Source organism: Micrasema longulum, unplaced genomic scaffold (assembly GCF_059751315.1).
Source record: "Micrasema longulum isolate JH-2025_06_02 unplaced genomic scaffold, ASM5975131v1 h1tg000570l, whole genome shotgun sequence".
In the NCBI taxonomy this organism is placed as follows: Eukaryota; Metazoa; Arthropoda; class Insecta; order Trichoptera; family Brachycentridae; genus Micrasema; species Micrasema longulum.
The window spans coordinates 501575-521166 of NW_028277766.1; positions in this window are offsets into that span (position 1 = coordinate 501575).

Sequence of the window (19592 nt, forward strand, 5' to 3'; positions counted from 1 at the left end):
TAATTTTGAAATCAGTAAATTCACATTTTGTTAACCTAAGAACAAGCTCTTGTCAAGTTGGGCGGCAGATTGTGAATTACAAATGATAAAAAAAACGAAATAATGTTAATTATTGTTTTTCCTTATTTTTTTTGTTTCTTTTAAATTATTGTTACTACTTTTTTCATGTCGGAATGAGGAACTTTAGCCTTATGGGAAATTGGATACAAAAAATGTTTTCTTGCGCGCAGTAAAAATTAGAGCATTAAATTGTATGGCAAAATTTTTGAAAATGTACGAGAAAAAAATTAAAAATATTTTAATACAATTAATAAATCAATAAAAACGCACTATTTTGAACGACGTCACTTGTTTATATGAACCAGCAAATGATGAGAGAGCTCTGAAGGATATCTGGTTTGCTTACCGTAAGCGAACCAATCGGAAGAACTGATAGAAGAACCTCTGACGTCAAATGCGGAGTTATTTCAGCAATACAGAACTTTATTTATTTGTTAATTTACACGCCCTATGGGCTTTAACATATTTTAGAAATTACATTTAAGTGCAGCAGTGAAACATGAGTATGTAAATTTAGTTAAAATTAAAGATAACATAAGAAAAGCTAAAAGATACAATAATAAGTAAAAATCAGGAAATGTACCAACATTGGTATAGGGTACATAGAAAAATATTTAAAAAATTTACAAATGAAAACATACACGCATACATATACATACATATAAGTTTATACATTATTATAGAGATAAATGAGAAAAAAAAAGTAAATAAAGAAAAATATTAAGAAATTTTACACAAATTAATTTATAACCTTTTGAATACTTAACCTATATTTATATAAAGACAGACAAAATATATCAACTTCACCATACTCGTTACCTAGCCGGTGTAGTCTAGGTATTGGTGAATTGTAATAATAATTGTGACTGCCAGGAGATTAAAAAAATAACGTTAGCTGCCGAGTATTTCGAAGAGGTAAAAATCATAGCGTTGATAGTACGATATATACGTGTGCCATTGTTCTTGAACTTTGCAACAATGGTGATTGGACTCATAAAGGTAATAAACCAAAATCAGTGATCAATCAAGACAAACAAAAACGATTTTTTTTGAGTACCTCAGCCTTGTACATGACACGTAAGGCTACTAAATACAGGGGTCCAAATATATATTTTAAAAAAAAGTACGAAATATATTTGGAAAAGCTTAAAAATTGGGTTAGTTTAATAGTCTATTAACAAATAAAAAAGTTTAATAAAGACACTGAACTTCCTAATTAGTTAGCGAATTGCGGTTATGCTATCCGCAAAGCGTCCCGCGTGTGCAGCGCCGTGCATTCGGACACCCTTAATAAGAAATAGGTGTCGGGTTTCCGCATCAAACCGTGGCGCTATTACCACCATAATGATGACGAGATCGTATAATTAGGTGCTCCAAATTGACTTCGCCTCTGCATCGGGCGCCCCCAACCGGGCGCATTGTATCGATTTTCTTTTCGGCATACGACCCCCTAACCCTCCTAGAGAACCCCCTAGCGTCGTCAGCCAGCTCAATTTTTTTATAATTTACCACACATTAAGAAATTAACCAATGCATTATTGCAAGTGCTTTGTTAACACAAAAAAGTAATAAAAAATAACACTAATATATATTTTTTTCATGGTCTTTATCCAATAAAATATACACATTATTACAATATTAATACGTTATGCAGAAAACAAAGTATTAAAACATATTTTGTCCCGATAAACTATTCAATAATAGTTTGTCATCGGGTGCTCAGATATTAGTTTTAATTAAAAATCAAACAAAAAATTACAGACATAATACTGTACACGTATGAAATAATGAACATATATTATTTTATTTTTAATGCTTTGAAAAATATTATTAAGACGAAAAAACTCAATAAAAACAATAAAACCAGAAACACGTGCAAGTAAAGCGGCTGTCAAAAACTAACTGAACATTCAAAATGGCCGAACTAGTCTGCTTAAGTTAGAGACATGAGTGCCAGCATAACGCCACAAAAAATCGAAAATCAAATGTACGTAACCCACGGAAATTCAAAATTTGCGATACTTTTTGAACAAACTGCATTTATGTATTTTTTATACATTTATTTTTCTCTTTCTACAACTATCATAAACATTTAAACATGTCTTAGATTCCTAAACTATTTCTTTAATTGCAAGTTTAGAGTTGATTTGACTAGTGTGAAAAATGTCAACACAACTGATCTGGTTCCCTAAGGCAATGCATTCTATGCAATCTTTAAAATTTGAATTAATAGCATAATTTTTGCAGCAATTTCTAAATGAAATGACACAATGTCTAGCAGCTCTAACAGGTATTAAATATATCTAAAATAAATTAGGGTATGGCGTATTAAATATATTTAGTCGGCCTCGTGGTGTTATGGTCAACACGTTTGCCTACCATGCATGAGGTCTCGGGTTTGATTACTTACACGGTTGATGTGAAATATTTATTAAAAAAAGGTCCTTTCACACCAGAATATTTCATAGATCCTAGACTGGTACCTGAAGCGTAATACTGATCACCTTACCTTCATGTAACAAAAATGATCAAGATACGCTGCGATTGGTATACCGATGCAGTGCCCTATGCACCATTAGGTGCGGAAAGAGAATGATGATGATGTATTAAATATAATGAACAAGTTTTGCATAGCAATAATTCGCAAGGATTTAGGTATAATTTTAAATCAAATGATAAAAAAGCATAGACGATTGCAGAAATAGAGAACGTATATATACATATATATGTATGAGTATTTTCAGAATCCCAATTCTGATTCTGCGGCTCGACCATTCGTGCGTTTGTTTTCTCGGCTTCAGTTCGTTAAGTTTTTACTTAACACCCTTTGACATTCACAACCCTTACCAGTAACCACACACCCTCTACACAGAATTATATTCATGTAGTGTTTTCAATGTTTGATTGAAAATAGGTTCTATCAAAAGGCAACCCGAATATATTTCTATCAGTGTGGGAAAATCTATACATTATTTTGGAGATATCATTACCGGGTTGTGGTCCCGTGACTAGAGTCGCGGACTCACGGATCAGAGGTCCGAGATTCGCACCCTGCTCTACCTCAACTTGGTTCCCATTTTCTAATGTAGAGTTATTTACAACTTGTTGGAAATGGTCCCCTAAATGCAAATATTTGAGTAAATCGTAAAAACGCGAACCATATCACATACAACATTCCAAAACGACACAAGGACAATCGGGATTAAATCAGGGACTGAAATTATACAATACACTACTAGACAAAACTAAACAAAAGACTCGGACAAAGTTTTCAAAAGATGTAAAAAATATATTAACAACAGAGAATAAATAAAAAAATTATATATTATTTTTGTAAAATGAATGTAATAATCCGTAAGGGTTGATAAATAAATTTTCAAATAAAAAAAAAAACATTTTATTTAAAAAAAGGTTTGAATGAAGTGACACTTTTTGGAAAAAAGTTTTTTTTTTAATGAATATAAAGTGTATTAGAAAGTTAATTTTATTCGTTGTAATCTTATTAATCCACGCCTTATGTCTAAATATGGCGATTATGCCCGACTCCAGGCGTGGCTCATGTAAAAAACATTTTTGTATTTTTTTCATACATTTTCAAGAAACTTTGCCGTACGATCTAAAGACTATGGGCAAACAAAATAAGTGTTGAACCATAGAATTAAGAATAATCCAGAAACCGCATACGCGCGAAAGCACAGAAGGCGACTAAACTACTCTTAAAAGAGTAGTTTTACGGTTTGACCCATTAGTTTCTTTGTAGACGTCGCTCAGTACGCAACTCCCGATTTGAATTCAACTATGTCGTGTTGTGTTGTTTTAAAGTGTAGAAATACTGTTGGGATCTTTAAGGAACCGGATGAGATCACATTTCATGTGTAATTGGCAAATGCATGTGTAAGTAGCAAATGCATTACTTAAACTACATCTCAATTTCCCAGATTATCGCCAAGCGTGCATTTTTCATAATATTCAAACTCTCGCTGATAGACGAACCACGGCTGATATAGTGTTACTCACCAACATAATATCTGATAAAATAGATTCCCCCGAATTGGTTACCCGCATTCATCTTAAGGTACCACAGAGACAAACGCGTTAAACACAATTTTTCCACATACTAACTAACTAAATGCAGAACAAATTCGTCAAAAAACGCTACGATTAACCGTATTATGGATACGTATAACAGGAAATTTAACGACATAGATATATTTACCAAAAATATTAAATTTATCAAAACTGCCATAGGTAATAAATTGTCTTTGTCCGCATCCTCCTCTCCGTTGCTCCCTATCCCTGAACAAATATAAGTTTTATAGTGAGAAGATCTTTTAATATAATTATGTATCCCCGTACTGCGGGCCAACTGTTTGTGACACCTGATTTTTATAATCCGAATCATTTCTATCAAACTTATATGTTATTCTTATTTATATATTATGTAGGTGCATATAATATGCATTTGTGTGTTCGTTTTGAATCAACGTTCGCGTATTGTCAAACCTTATTTTATTGTTGTCATTATTTCGTATTTTCTGCATTTTGTGGTTACCTACCGTATTGTATAGGACTCGTCGCACATTATTCATTCGATGTGTATCAGTTAAATTTTAAAATAAAATGCTTTTTTTTTCAGAATATTTTTTGAAATTTAACATACTTTTAAAAAAAAAAACAATTCATATCATTTCTTCATTTGAATTTTAACAAAAAGGTTTCTAACTTTTTACTAAGCTCTTTATCGTACCATTTTTAATACAATTACTAGTTTTAAACAATTATTTTTTTGTACTTACGCACCCACACACACGCACCCTCTCCCTCATTCATTCCCACACGCACATGTATCCTCTCCCTCATTCATTCACGCATACACACATTCACATTCACATGAATACAAACGTCACACAAATACAATTACTAAACTTCTTTTCTTATATATTATGTGTCATTATATTTACAGTGGATTATTTAATTGGCTTTAGCATTGTAAAGATTTTTCTACTTATTTTGTTTATGTTATAGCTGTAAGAATCCCAAATAAAATAAAATAAATAAATAAAAATAGAAATATTTTTCCATCTGTCCGATTGTCGAAGAAACAAAATGGAAATTTCGTTAGTGTTGCCAGGGTAGTAAATGTTTTTAGCCTACTTTGCTCATCTAATAAGAGAACTAATGAAAATTGGACCTCGGATTAAACAACTCTGTGATGGAGATTTGACCGATATTATCTTTAAAACATCAAATTTTATTTAACATGATATAAAAATATCCGTTTTATGTAAAATAAAATTTGTTTTATATTTTAAGTTCAAATTACTCTTATTAAATGACCCTTTACTTATGTACTCTGTTGTGTCAATCAATATTTCCACGCGCCCAATAAAATTTTCGATAAATTAACAAATTGCTTTTTTTTTTAACCTTATATTTGTGTTATGATTATATTTTTTCCCATCTGGCAACATTACGCGGCGTCTCTATGAATGCGCGCGGTGAAAGTGGGGCAAAGGGGGGGGGGGATTTTAAGACACAGTTCGATGTATTGAAATATGATTCTACGCACCTTCTGGACTATTCTTAAATTTATGGTTGGAACGCTGCAAAAAAGATGGGTCGATGGCATTGCCTCGACAGCCGGTAAAACAAAGATGATAAAAGCGGGTGACAGGAAGGTATGGAGACATTTGGTAGAGGCCTTTATATATATATATATAGTTGGATAATTTATAAAGCGCCATTTTTGTGAAAATCACCTCAAAGGCGCTGTACAATTAATAACTATCCCAGTACGTCTTGCAGCTACAGAGCGCATGGACGGTTGGGATTCTAGTTCCTCGTTTTCAATTAAGATCAATAAAAAATTATAATAGATAGGAGCTAGATTACAGGACGTCTTGCAGCTACAGAGCGCATAGACAGTTAGAAATTTAGCCCCCATTTACACATTTTAAAAATTGACAAATAAATTTAGTGTATTACAAAATAATAATAATATGAATAGTAAAAAGGAGTAAGATTACAACACGCCTTGCTGCTACTAAGCGCATAGACGATTGGAATTCTAGACCCCGTTTACAAAATTAAGGTATTTTAAAGTTGATATATTAAAGCTAGATAACCAATCATCGTGCAGCTACAAAGCGCATGGATGAGAGGAATTCCAGCAAAGTTAAAACAATATCAATAAATTTATAAAAAATAGAGTATAGTAGTAAATTGGTCAAGTGTTCATACCAAGAAGTAAGCAATAAAAAACTAAATAAATCAAACACTGTTTCAACTCCATGGTTAACAAAGGGAGATAGATGTCCGAAGAGAAGCTTTTGTAGACAGTAGGTAGATATCGTCGCCATGTGGCCCGCTGGCTAGTAGATAGTTTCTGGAAACGCACGTGTGTAGTACTATTATGCCTTTTGTTCCAATGACTTGGTGTCCATTTTGGTCCGTATTATTTCGTTTTATGAGACGCAACATTCCTGTTCAAATTCACTTCTTTACATGAATATTACACAAACGCGTGTATAGGCGGTTTTATCCAGCAGTGGAGAGAACAAGGCCAAAGAAGAAGAAGAAAAAATTTCATCAACTGATTCCCCGTAGCACTGAAATTCCCCATTCATTCGTATTGTATGAGAGAAAATGAGAGCGAAATACGGTTTCTATTGCATTACAGTGAGATGGATATAAAAGAAACGAACGAATTTAGGAAGCGAAATTGATACAGAATAAGGGTTCTGGCTCTATTTCACTAACAGCACTGTATTCTTGATTCTGCCCGGACGCGTGAAGTATAGTTAACTATCATTTCGTCGCCGTTCGGGCAAAAGGCACCAACCTTACAAACATCATTTTGAAAAATCGCAATTTGAAAATTTGGAGACCAAGGATAAATCAGATTGTTATATTTTGGAGGATTTAGGAGGACAACATAATTTATTCATGTCGTTTTAATAAATTCCATTGGTAACTTTTTCCTTTAGACCTACGAAAAAATATCTGAAAGGTTTTTTATGAGGGAAGGTGGCTAAGTGACTTTGGCATGTTTATAATCTGGACAGTGCAAGCTTTAAGAGTTGGTGACACGGAGAAAACATTAGAAAAAATGATTTAATGTTGTGGTTAAATAAATATTTTTATTTTAAGAAATATTTTTTAACATGTTTTAATACAGTATTCAATTCAATTCATTTTATTTCAAATAACACGTACATAACAAACTAAAATTAAAGACGTACATATTACAAAAATACGAAAAATACTTAAAGAGATTCTTGTCAAAATAGTAGGAGAATCCTGCTCCGGAAAACATTAAACAGATGAACGTCCAGAGCGACGTTGTTCAGCATAGCGGTAGCCATTCTAACAGGTATAACCATCGGCAGGTTGGTCCTAAAAGTATAAAGTCACAAAGTTGAAAACAAATAACTCGAATTTACTGTACTTTTTTCTAAGTCACTTTGTTGACGTTTACCGAACATAATTTTACGCTTCGAATGGCATATTTAACTCAAAACTGTCATTTTTCGGGTTAGTAACTTGTACATTTTATTATTTAAGGCATTTACTTTGTGGCCAAACATTTGACTAAATTTTATTAAATATTAGCATGTAACCGCTTACCGACTTTTTTGTGTCTACCGGTTTCGAGACGTACCCGTCTCTTCGTCAGGACACCAATTAAACTAACATACAAAACCCACAAACCCATGCACCATAATTGTAGAAAAAAATAAAATCTGCATGCCGATATAAAACCACATGCTTTTTATGTTTATTTTATTTTATTTTTTATTTAGTCTTAAAATCGTACAAACATAATACATGAATGCCCTCATATTAATTTATATGTAATTATCATTAAAATATATACTAATTATTAATATTTCTAAACAATACATATACATGTATTAGAAACGCGTCGATAAACTTTTATTCATTATTAGTTTGGCGCGATCAAGATTTTGTTCACTTTTGTACATTGATTAGAGTAAATAAAAAAATAAAATTAAATTTAAAAAAAAACCTAAAAGCAACGCTATGTTTTTAGTAGGTAACCTTTATTTATTCCTTGCTATCCCACAAAATCAAACATTTTTATAAACTAATCTCAGCAAAATGTCCGTACGAGGTTTTTCAAGAGCGTGAATTATGTCATACCCAAAACCCATACGACTTTTTCTCAGAGACATCTCTCATTTATCGCTCCGAGAGTGTTCAATATTTTAAAATAACGTATTAAGCTCTCAAGAACAAAAAATAATTTCAAGAAAGGAGTTAAGCACTGGATTTTCCTTTGTGGGAGGGATTTCAGTAGGAAATTCCTTGATGATTTTCCGAATGCTTAAGTTTACTGTTTACCATATTGATATGCACGATAAATGTATTTTTTTATATTTATATAATTATTTTTTATGTTTCTAATCCTTTATTTGTGGTGATATACTCATGTGTCTGTGTCATATAATTGCTCGTCCCATCTCAACACAGGACTTTTAGTCCTATGAAGTTGGGACTTATTTTATTTATTTTTCTTTCTGTTGACGCCCATGGGGCTTTTACATTATACATACTATATAATAAGAAAAAGTTACACATTAAACATAATTAACATTTTATCAAATATAAAAATTAAAAAAAAAAAAAATTTTAAATTTAAAAATAAAGTTACATGGTTAACATAATACACTATTAAGACATAATAATACATACATTATATTATGTTTATAATATAAGTCATAGTAGGGTAAAATAAAACATAATTATTTTAATATTTTTTTTACACCGGTAAACTAAACTTTAAAGTGTAGTTATCCAAAATGTTGAAAACTAAGAAGGGTTTTATAAACTAAAAATATAAAACATAACACGGGATAACTTTTAAGCATACATAAATGCGATCTAAATACGATACTTGAATATGCTCAATGAGTAACGAAATATATCAACATCGCCATATTCATTACCAAGGCGATGGAGTCTAGCTATAGGTGAATTTACATAGTAGTTGTGCCCGCTGGACACCTCGACAAACACCGACTTATTTCGTGTGCGGCGGGAAGGTATTTTAATATTAACCAGTCGCGTTAAATCGTTTGTTTTAAATAATGTACAATAAACTTATGTATGTAAATAAATAAATCAGTGCATGTAAGAGTCGCCTATTTAAATCAAGTGGTTTCAAATCGGTATGTTCGTTTTATATTTTTGTGCAACAACGATGGTGAAGGTGTAAGGTGGGTTTTGGAGGTTAGTTTAGTTGGTGTCGTGACGAAGAGACGGGTACGTCTCGAAACTAGTAGACATATACAAGTCAGTAAGAGGTTATAAACAAATATTTAGTGACTTTTACCCAAACTTGTTTTTACTAATACACTATTCAGTTTGATTAAAATATCTAATTTACGCGATACGCCGGGTCTTTCGGTTTAGCTTTGTAAGCCATTCGCCCGGAACGAGCCTGGACTGCGTAATTCTGAGTTTTGAGTCCTGCTGAAGGCAATAAAAGGCAGAGGACATACTACATATTAGTAGAGCAGAGAGTAGAGAGTAGAGAGATGAGTTGTTTTTCGCTTCCCTCTCATCTTTCCTAAATCTTCGTGGGAGGCGATTACGTCACTGGGTGGATACAGTACGAGTAATTATATAAGAACCACTTTTTGTGTATTTTTTATCAACGCTCATTTACGAACTCGTTTGTTCATCATCGTTCTCTTTTCCACACCCAGTGGTACATAAGGCACTGCATTGGTTAACTAAATGCAGCATATGTCGATCATCTGCAACATGAGGGCAAGTGACCTTTCCCACGCTTCAGGTGCCTGTCCAGGAACAACGAATTATTTATTTTACTATTTTTATTTTTTAAAGGGAATAACCCGTTAAGCTTCTATTCAGAGGTGGGATAGAGGGGAATAAGGAAGAAGGTAATGAAAAATACACCACAACACCCAGACCGATTGAGAAAAAAATCTTAATTGGATTTTTTTCTTGTAACTGGCGGGAATCGAACTCGCGACGCCAGTTTCACAGTTAACCGTCTAACCAGCTGCGCCACGGCACCTGCCAAATTTTGTTGAGGATTTTTACAACTATTATATTATAATAATAAGAAAACATGTGTGGGGTTCATAGTCAATGATCGATACGTTCCCACACGTGCTAAATAATGTCACCTGAAGTAGAGAGTCATGACTCCAAGTAGCAAGTCTGCATTTTCTATTGAATTCTCTTCGTTACATTCTGAGAAACACGAGTTCTGCATTACATTAACATCGTCCTTACCATGGAGATATGAACAACAAAGGAACGTGTCCTATAAAGAGATCTAGTCAGCCCAACAGTCCAGTAAAGTTCAGTCAGTCAGTCACTCAGTTCCAGGATGTAGTTCAAGTGCAGTCTCTTTAACCCATCATCGCCGCAACGCTCGCGCTACACAACCAAGTGCTGTATCTTATTCTCCATGTAATAAATACGTGTCTTCTATTAATCTCTTACTGGAGTAGGAGCTATGCCATGTACTTTTTCAATAACGTTTTTGTTCTGTATAATATATATTTTATTTTATTGATATATACGGCAAAGTGCCCCTTACAGAAATTATAATATAAGCATATTTAGTTTAATTTACGCATACAATACTTTTTTACCTAAGATTTAGAAAAAAATATTAAATTTAAAGACATATACCTCATTCAAAAAAAGTTTAAAACAATAAAAAAATAAGTGTGTAAATCCAATAAAATATTTCTGTTAAAATGTACCTACACTTAAGATAATATTTAGTTTTATATAAATTATCCTTACACTGTATAATATTCACCAGTCTGAAGATGCCCATTAGAGGGTGAAAGCGCTAATTGGTCAAAATAAATAAGTGGAAGTGTACCGAGTATTTTTTAAATTGATAACTTATATGTAAATATAAATTATTACATCATCATAAAGCACTGTTTCATAAAAAACTTATACAAATGGTGATATGTGTGTTGTTAAAGAGTTATATTTGTCCGAATTCAACGCAGGACTTGGGATTTGGGACTCCATGGAGTTGGGCTTTGTGTCTCGATTAATCTAACATAAATAAATTGTGAATAAAATAAATAAATAGTATTTTCTTTTAATAACATTTTGTTTACATAGCCAGTTACTGTACACGGTTATGTTTCGAAGTGAGAGAGAAGGAAAGGAGATGAGAATGATCCCAAACCGCGATAGTTGTTCGTTCCGCTCCGTTTTATCGTCAGGGGTGGCATATATACAGGGGTAGTATATGTAGCATAACACTTAGACATACACGTACACCGAGTGCGAGTGTGTATGTGGCTGAGCCTACTCTTCCCTCCCTATACGACAATTGAAGACACTGCGATCAAAAACACCCATCTCCATTTTTTGTGAGTTTTATGTTTTAAACAATGTCAAATGTATATAACTCTCCGCCATAGCAAATTTGCAAGGTATTATTCAAAGCATAAAAAAAAGCAGTATTTGACTAGCATAGTAGCTGAAAAGCAGTGTAACGATAATCGTTGAAATAACTATGAAAGTACAATATTTGAGTTTGTCCAAATGTTCGTAGACAAAAGACTGGATTTCACCCCCTCGGGAGTCATTAAGATTAACAAATTACAACGGGGATGGAGAATAACTTAAAAAAGGGAATATGGAAGTCTAGGCATTACAGGGCTTATGACCTGTCATTGGCTGGTTTAAGTGGCCACTTTACACACTGTGTAACATTCACCATTTTGCATATGTTTTGAACATCCATATTTCTTCAATTCTCCCACGTCACTAAAATCAACAAATGGGAGAATTGAAGAAATATGGATGTTCAAACATATGCAAAATGGTGAATGTTACACAGTGTGTAAAGTGGCCACTCAAACCAGCCAATGACAGGTCATAAGCCCTGTAAATGCCTTGACTTCCATATTCCCCTATTTAAGGTATTCTCCATCTCTGTTGTAATTTGTTAACAATGAAAGTAGGTTAAATGCTGACAAAATGTGATTCCTCGGGCAAATGTGTGGTAAAACGATCTATAAGATAGGTGCACAAATGTCGAGATCCGTGAACTATGTACGGCTGTTTTTATTCTTTTTTTACAGTTTTTATTATTTTTTACCTTGTTTATAATATGCAAGCTTTTTCTGCAGCTAAATTACTTTAAATTTTACCTCAGAGACAGACATATGCAAATCCTAACGTCAAATGTTCAAACAAAGCCTAAAGAAGCTACCCTTTCTTAGCGGTTTTTAATAATTTATAGCATTAATTTGTATTTTCAGTATCTTAGATCATTGGTTCTTTCATGATAAGACTTACGTTTCTTCAAAATCAATGGAGATGATCAATACTGGATACGAAAATCGAAATGTCATTTCATCAAATTCTGGATTTGCATCTGTCTGCCTCTGAGGTACAGATTTATAAGTTGATGTTCACAAAATGGACTTGGAACCCCTTTTAATCAAGCTATTTAATCGTATGTATGTTAGTAATCGATTGTAAGATCAGAGGGTGTTAATTCGAGACTATAAATTTGAATAAATAACACAATTAATGAAAGGTATTTGGGAAACTAACGATAGCAGCAATAATATAAATTAGTCTTTATAGGGACAGGCATTGTACAACACGGTAAATATATACATTACATTGGATCCTACGTAAGGCCGAGGACATAAATTGTAATTTATAAAAGACTCAACGTTTGAAACATATTCGCAAATATATATGCATATATTTTGAACATATAGAGAAGACAGTAAGCTAAGCTTACAAAACACTGGGCTTTAAATAAGAGTCTGTAAGCCTTTTAACAATCCACGGACGTTAAATACATTTTATTTTGCACATGTACGCAGTGAATATTAATCCACAGTCTGGTCTCCTCAATATTCCAAATATATTTTAAGAATTGAAAGGATTGAAAAAAAATCGAAGCACCTTAACTATCGACAAAATGTACATTTTAATAACTATGAAAAGCTGCAGTGCATCATAAAATCGATACCTTGCAATCTAAAAGAACCATCACTGATACCTTTACCAAATAGTCAAAAATAACTTAGATTGCCCACAACTCCTTGAGAAAATTAAAATTCGTATCCCTCAACGTACAACTCGGCTGCAGCAATTGTTTTATTTTGGGATTTCAAGCACAAAAAATAAAAATAATGCATCTTTTCCCAGAAACCAAAATTTTTATTATTATTGTAATATTAACAAATTACAACAGGGATAGAGAATACCTTAAATAAGGGGAAATGGAAGTCTAGGTATTACAGGGCTTATGACCTGTCATTGGCTGGTTTACAACATTCACCATTTTGCCTATGTTTGAACATCTATATTTCTTCTATTCTTCCATCTGTTGTTTTTAGTGAAGTTAAAGAGCTGAAAACTTTATTGTTGTGAAGAGATTCATCTGACAGAATTATTTCACATACTAGGCAACGTCTGAAAACAATTTTGCAATTTTTAAACTTCTTCTTGGACCAGTTGGTTTCATTTCAATATTTGAGTTTGTCCAAATGTTCGTAGACAAAATACTGGATTCATCAAATATCATATATTCATCACTAAAATAAACAGATGGAAGAATTGAAGAAATATTGATGTTCAAACATAGGCAAAATGGTGAATGCTAGACAGTGTGTAAAGTGGCCACTTAAACCACCCAATGACAAGTCATAAGCCTTGTGATGCCTAGACTTCCATATTCCTTTATTTAAGGTATTCTCCATCCCTGTTGTAATTTGTTAATCTTAATGACTCCCGAGGGGGTGAAATCCAGTCTTTTGTCTACGAACATTTGGACAAACTCAAATATTGTAATTATTGTAATATGTTATTTTTTCACTAGTGGAATGATACGGAGTGGCTTTTCATGGGTACGCTTAGTTAGTCATTATTGACTATTTTGTAAAGAAAGACGGTATCATTGATCGTTCTTCTAAGATTGCGAGGTATCGATTTTTTTATTTTCTTCGTAGTTTAATTTAAGTTATTTATTGACAATTCTTGATGGAATTCCATTGTTACGACGTAATAACTTATATTTGAAAATAAGTTGCGAATTAAAAATACTTAGTACACTTTCACTTATTTATTTGACCGATTAGCGCTTTCACTTTGTAATGGGTATCTTCAGACTGGTAGGTACCCATCAAAAACTGAACAACTGTGGGTGGCTTCAGCCAGACAACAGAATTTGATCCAGGATACGGCTCTACCCAATGTAGGGAGTACCGTTTTACCCACCGTTAAACTACTGGGAGTTTTACTCAATTCTGACCTTTCTCTTGACGCTCAAATTAGTAGAACGATAAGTTCATGCTTCTACCAGCTGAGACAAATTAAATGCATACTCAAAAATTTGCCGGTTGATGCCGCCCCTCAATTAATAAATGCGTTTGTAGTGTCTAGAGTCGATTATTGTAATGGTATCTATGCAGGTCTACCAATGAATAAAATGACTCGCCTACAATCTGTATTGAATGCCGCAGCGAGACTTATTTTCGGAATCTCTAAGTTCAGCCATATCACTCCACTACCTCGGGAACTACACTAGCTACGTTTTCCACAGAGGGTCGAATACAAACTCTGTTGGCTTATGTATAAGCCACTGCACAACTCTGCTCCGGAATATCTAAGGGAACTATGCATTCCAGATGAACTAGCTGACAGGCGTCTCACGCTTAGATCAGCTACGTCTACGGCGAGAGGAAAAGTTATTATACCTCTACGCAAACAGCGCACTAAATTTAATGAACGTGCATTAGCGGTCGCAGGCCCTATGGCATGGAATGCTTTCCCAGCAGAGGTGCGAGGCTGTGAAAGTGAAGTGATGTTTCAGAAAAAAACTTAAAACCCACTTGTTCTCTAAATCATTTGAATAAATCCGTAGCACGTGACAGCAAAATAAATTGTTTTAATTAAATTACAAATTTAAAAAGCTTCAATTAAATTAATTTAACAATAGAATCACTATGTAAAGCGCCCTTGAGGTATTTTATTACGAAAATGGCGCTATTTAAGTTATCCACAATGATAATACTAATAATAATACGGTGTAAGGATAATTGATATAAAACTGAATAGTATGTAAGTGTAGGTACATTTAAAACATTAGTTGAAAAATATACAATAAGAAATATTGCAATGAAACAGTGGGACAAATTATTAAAAATATGTGTTGGCGGTGTACTGTAAGAGAGGAGAGGTATAGAGTCAAAATAAGTAAGTGAAAGTGGAAGTGTACCAAGTACTTTTAATTGGTAACAAAAGTGGTTACATCAGTCTTCATAGTTATTAAAATATAAATTTTGTCGATAGTTTAGGAGCTTCAAAATTTTTTTTTGAGTCCTTATAATGAAGAAGTTCAAAGTTTTTTTTGCCAAACATTAAAGAAAAAAAAATTTAATCGTATTATCAGCGCTATGATTTTTTAATGTTTTGTGTTTCTGAAATAACTGCGCGTGTGAAGTCAGAGGTTCTTCTCTGTCAGTTCTCCCGATCGGTTCATTTACGGTACGCAAACCGGATATCATTCACAGCTCTCATATCATTGGTTGATTCATATGAACCAGTGGCGCCGTTCAAATGATTTTTTCGTACATTTTTAAGAAACGTTTTCGTAAGATTTTATGCTCTATTTTTTTCCGCACTTGAGAAAATATCTTTTGTTTCCAATTTCCTGATGTTCCTCATTCCTAAAATATATTGGGAATATTGAGGAAACCAGACTATGGAGCAAAATACAAACACATATTTTAATAGTATGCCTTTAATAATCGTTTTAAAAAAATAAAGTTTTTATTTTTTTATTATTAAATAATAATTTAAAATATAGCTTCAGATCGAGTACTTCGTATGAGGTTTCTATAAAAAAAAATTCGTTAAAGCTAGGGTTTCCTAGGACAGCGGTGCCCGTATCTTAACGGCCGTAGTGAACGATAATGCGGTAGACAGCCGTCGTAACGATGATTAGAGAGCGGTTTCCTAAAGCTCGGGTTTCCTAGGACAGCGGTGCCCGTATTTTAACGGCCGTAGTGAACATTAATGCGGTTGACAGCCGTCGTAACGGTGACTAGAGAGTGGTTTCCTATAAAAATGGTGTTGATAACACCGTTAAAAAATAAAACCACTCTCTAGTCACCACTACGACGGCTGTCCACCGCATCACCGTTCACTACGGCCGTTAAGATACGGGCACCGCTGTCCTAGGAAACCCTACCTTAAGAAAACAGTGTTATCAACAACGTTTTTCTAGGAAACCACTCTTTAATCACCGTTACGACGGCTATCCAGCGTATCACCGTTCACTACGGCCGTTAAGATACGGGCACCGCTGTCCCAGAAAACCCTAGCTTAAGCAACATCTATGTACTATTAGCACATATTTGAATTAAATTATGCTTTTTTATTGCAAGTAAATTAAATGTACTATTTTTTCCAATAATCGTATTTCGGTATTAAAACTGAATACCAACCAAGTAAACAGGGATTGCATTTATTAAACCAATAAGAACAGTAGATTAAAAGCTCGCTTGATTAAAAGCTCTTACTTTATATTATTAAATAGGTCGGAATCAAAAGCTACGGGGTACTTAAACGAACCAATATGGGATCTCAATACTTCAACGGATACGGTACGTCCACCTAATAGCGTATTATTTATGTTTTGTTAAAATTAAAATTAAATTATACAGCAACATTGATATAATAATGATTGACATACGAGGCTATAAACTGAGACGGAAAACCCTTTGATGAGGCGTATGAATCATTATGTAGCGGAAAAATAAGGTAGCGGTCGGTAAAATAATAGTTTTAATCCAAACTGATAATATGAGCAGCGGGTAAGATGGCTGTATTAAAATGTGACGAAAGAATGATAAACAGAGATATATGCCGAGAGTGAACGGTGACGTAGGGCAAGGAAGACCAAGGAACTGCTGAATCAACTGCTCCACAAGTGTATAGCTTATGTTTTTGTTCTTTTATTGTGCGTTTTGTATTATAAATAATTTAGATTTACATAAATTAATTATAAACATAAGAACGATTAGAAATTAGTAAAGCCATTAATCAAAAACTTCAAATAATAAATAATCAATTAAATTTAACTTCGAGTCCTCTTTTAAAACTATTCCCGTAATGATTTATTTTATCTTCTTTCTCTCTCTTTCTTTCAATTTTCTGTCTCTTTCATACAATATTTTATTATATAAATAGCAACGCGTGTAATTATAAGTTAGTTAAATTCCTGACGATGAGGTAGTAACCTCGAAACCGGTCGAAGTGTAATTAAAAAAATTAAGTGGTTTATACGAATTTATAAACAAATAAGTATAAATACGTAGTGTTTAAAACTGTCTGACAATTTTATTAATTATCTCTGTTTATTGAGTAAGTCTTCTTTGTTAATTCTCAAATGTAAAAATATTTAAAAAAAAGTATATTTTTAAGTGTCTTCGGCACGGGTTACCCCAGTGAGGTCACATTATTTTTATTATTAATTATAGTTTGTAAGAGAAAAAATATGAATAAAATAAATAAACCAAAATCTTAAGTCTGGCCATGTCAAAAGCAGAAAGAGCATATATGACAAGATGTATAAATGTGAAAAAAGTTAGGAATATATATGATAGACGTGTGCGGCGGTTCATCCTCTCTGCCTACCCCTACGGTGATGGTAGTAGTAGTAGTAGGTAAGTGGTCCTGGTTTAAACACGTGCTGCGCATGTCTCAGGAGAACCTGATCCAAGTTGCCTCTTCTTTAAACCTGCGGACTCACGCCGTCCTAAAGGCCGTCGATGACGATCTTTCGACTTTATTCGGCGGAACTAAGGGCCGCTGGATTAACGTGGGAGAAGGCGAGAGTGCTGGCTGGCGATAAAGTCTCTTGGAGGCAATTGTTGATGTCCACATACTCACTTAGGACCGGATGAAGAAAAGAAAGAAGAATAACCTTGAGTTACAGTGTCTCGCATCCTGTCGGGATCAGCTCACAATCACAAATTATCACAAATTGACGAGTGACGCGGAACAGCATAGTTCAATTGTGAAAGTATTCCGGGTCGCGTTTGAGAATAGTTCTTAAACACCAGCGGCGCGGTGGCGAAGCGATTTACGGAAACCAATGAAGCCATGCTGCTAACTAAATAGTGCGATTCTGAACGCTACCGAAGGGGTAGAAAGCGTTCTAAATCACATTGCGGGGGTGGCAATTCCACGACGTCAAATTTAGCAAGCACTTACCTGGGTACGGTTTCGAAGCTAAAATACAATCTTAACAAATCATAATTATCGGCTCAACTAGTTGAGTAACTAATTTATCATTTATTTATTCCTTTTCCGCACCTAATGTTGCATAAAGCACGACATTAGTACACCAATCGCAGAGTATCGTGATTATTTTTGTTACATGAAGGTAAGATAAACAGTCTAACGCTTCGTGTGCCAGTCCAGGGTTCATAAAATATTCTAGTATAAAAACACGTTTTATTTTTTACTATTTTATTTGTGATTTTTCTAGCTATTACGTAAGCAAAATAAGTAGAAAAATATTAACAATACTAGAGCCAATTAAAAAAATCCACTGTAAATCTAATGACACATAATATATAAGAAAAAAGTTTACGTAATTGTATGCGTGTGACGTTTGTATTCATGTGTATGAAGAAGATGGTGCGTGTGTGTGGGTGCGTAAGTATAAAAAATAATTGTTTAACAATGGTATTAAAAATGGTACAAGAAAGAGCTTGGTAAAAAGTTTGAAACCTTTTTGATAAAATTCAAATCAAGAAATGTTATAAATACTATTATTTAAAAGTTTGTTAAATTTCAAAACCGTATTCTGAAAAAAAGCATTCTATTTTAAAATTTAACTGATTCACACTGAATGAATAATGTGCAATGAGTCCCATGCAATACGAGTACGGTAGGTAACCACAAAATGCAGTAAATACGATATAATGTCAACAATAAAATAAGGTTTGACAATACGCGAACGTTGATTCAAAACGAACATACAAATACATATTAAATGCATCTACATAATATATAAATAATAATGAATTTTCATGTTGACCATGTCAGGAATCGAGCCCTAGACCTCATGGATGGTGATAAAGAAATGATGATGAAACAAAGATAAAAAATAGAATTAATGATTTAAATATAGCATGAATAATTGATACTTGGGAACTAATTACCTGTATTCTTGCTGCATCTTTATTTATGTATTCATTTACGTACGATGTTTGCTCGGAGACACTTTTCATATATAGCTCCAAGAGTGTTCAACGTCTTGGATGAACATATTAAGTTCTCCAAAACAACGTCTATATTTAAGATGAAGATCCATAACTGGATTGTATCAAGGGCTAGAGACCACTGTATGAGATTGCTTCGGGAATAAATGCATAACATCGCTGCTGTTTTCATTATTATCCATATATGTATATCGTATATGTGTATGTCATCACTGTCATATGTATTATTATATAACTTTT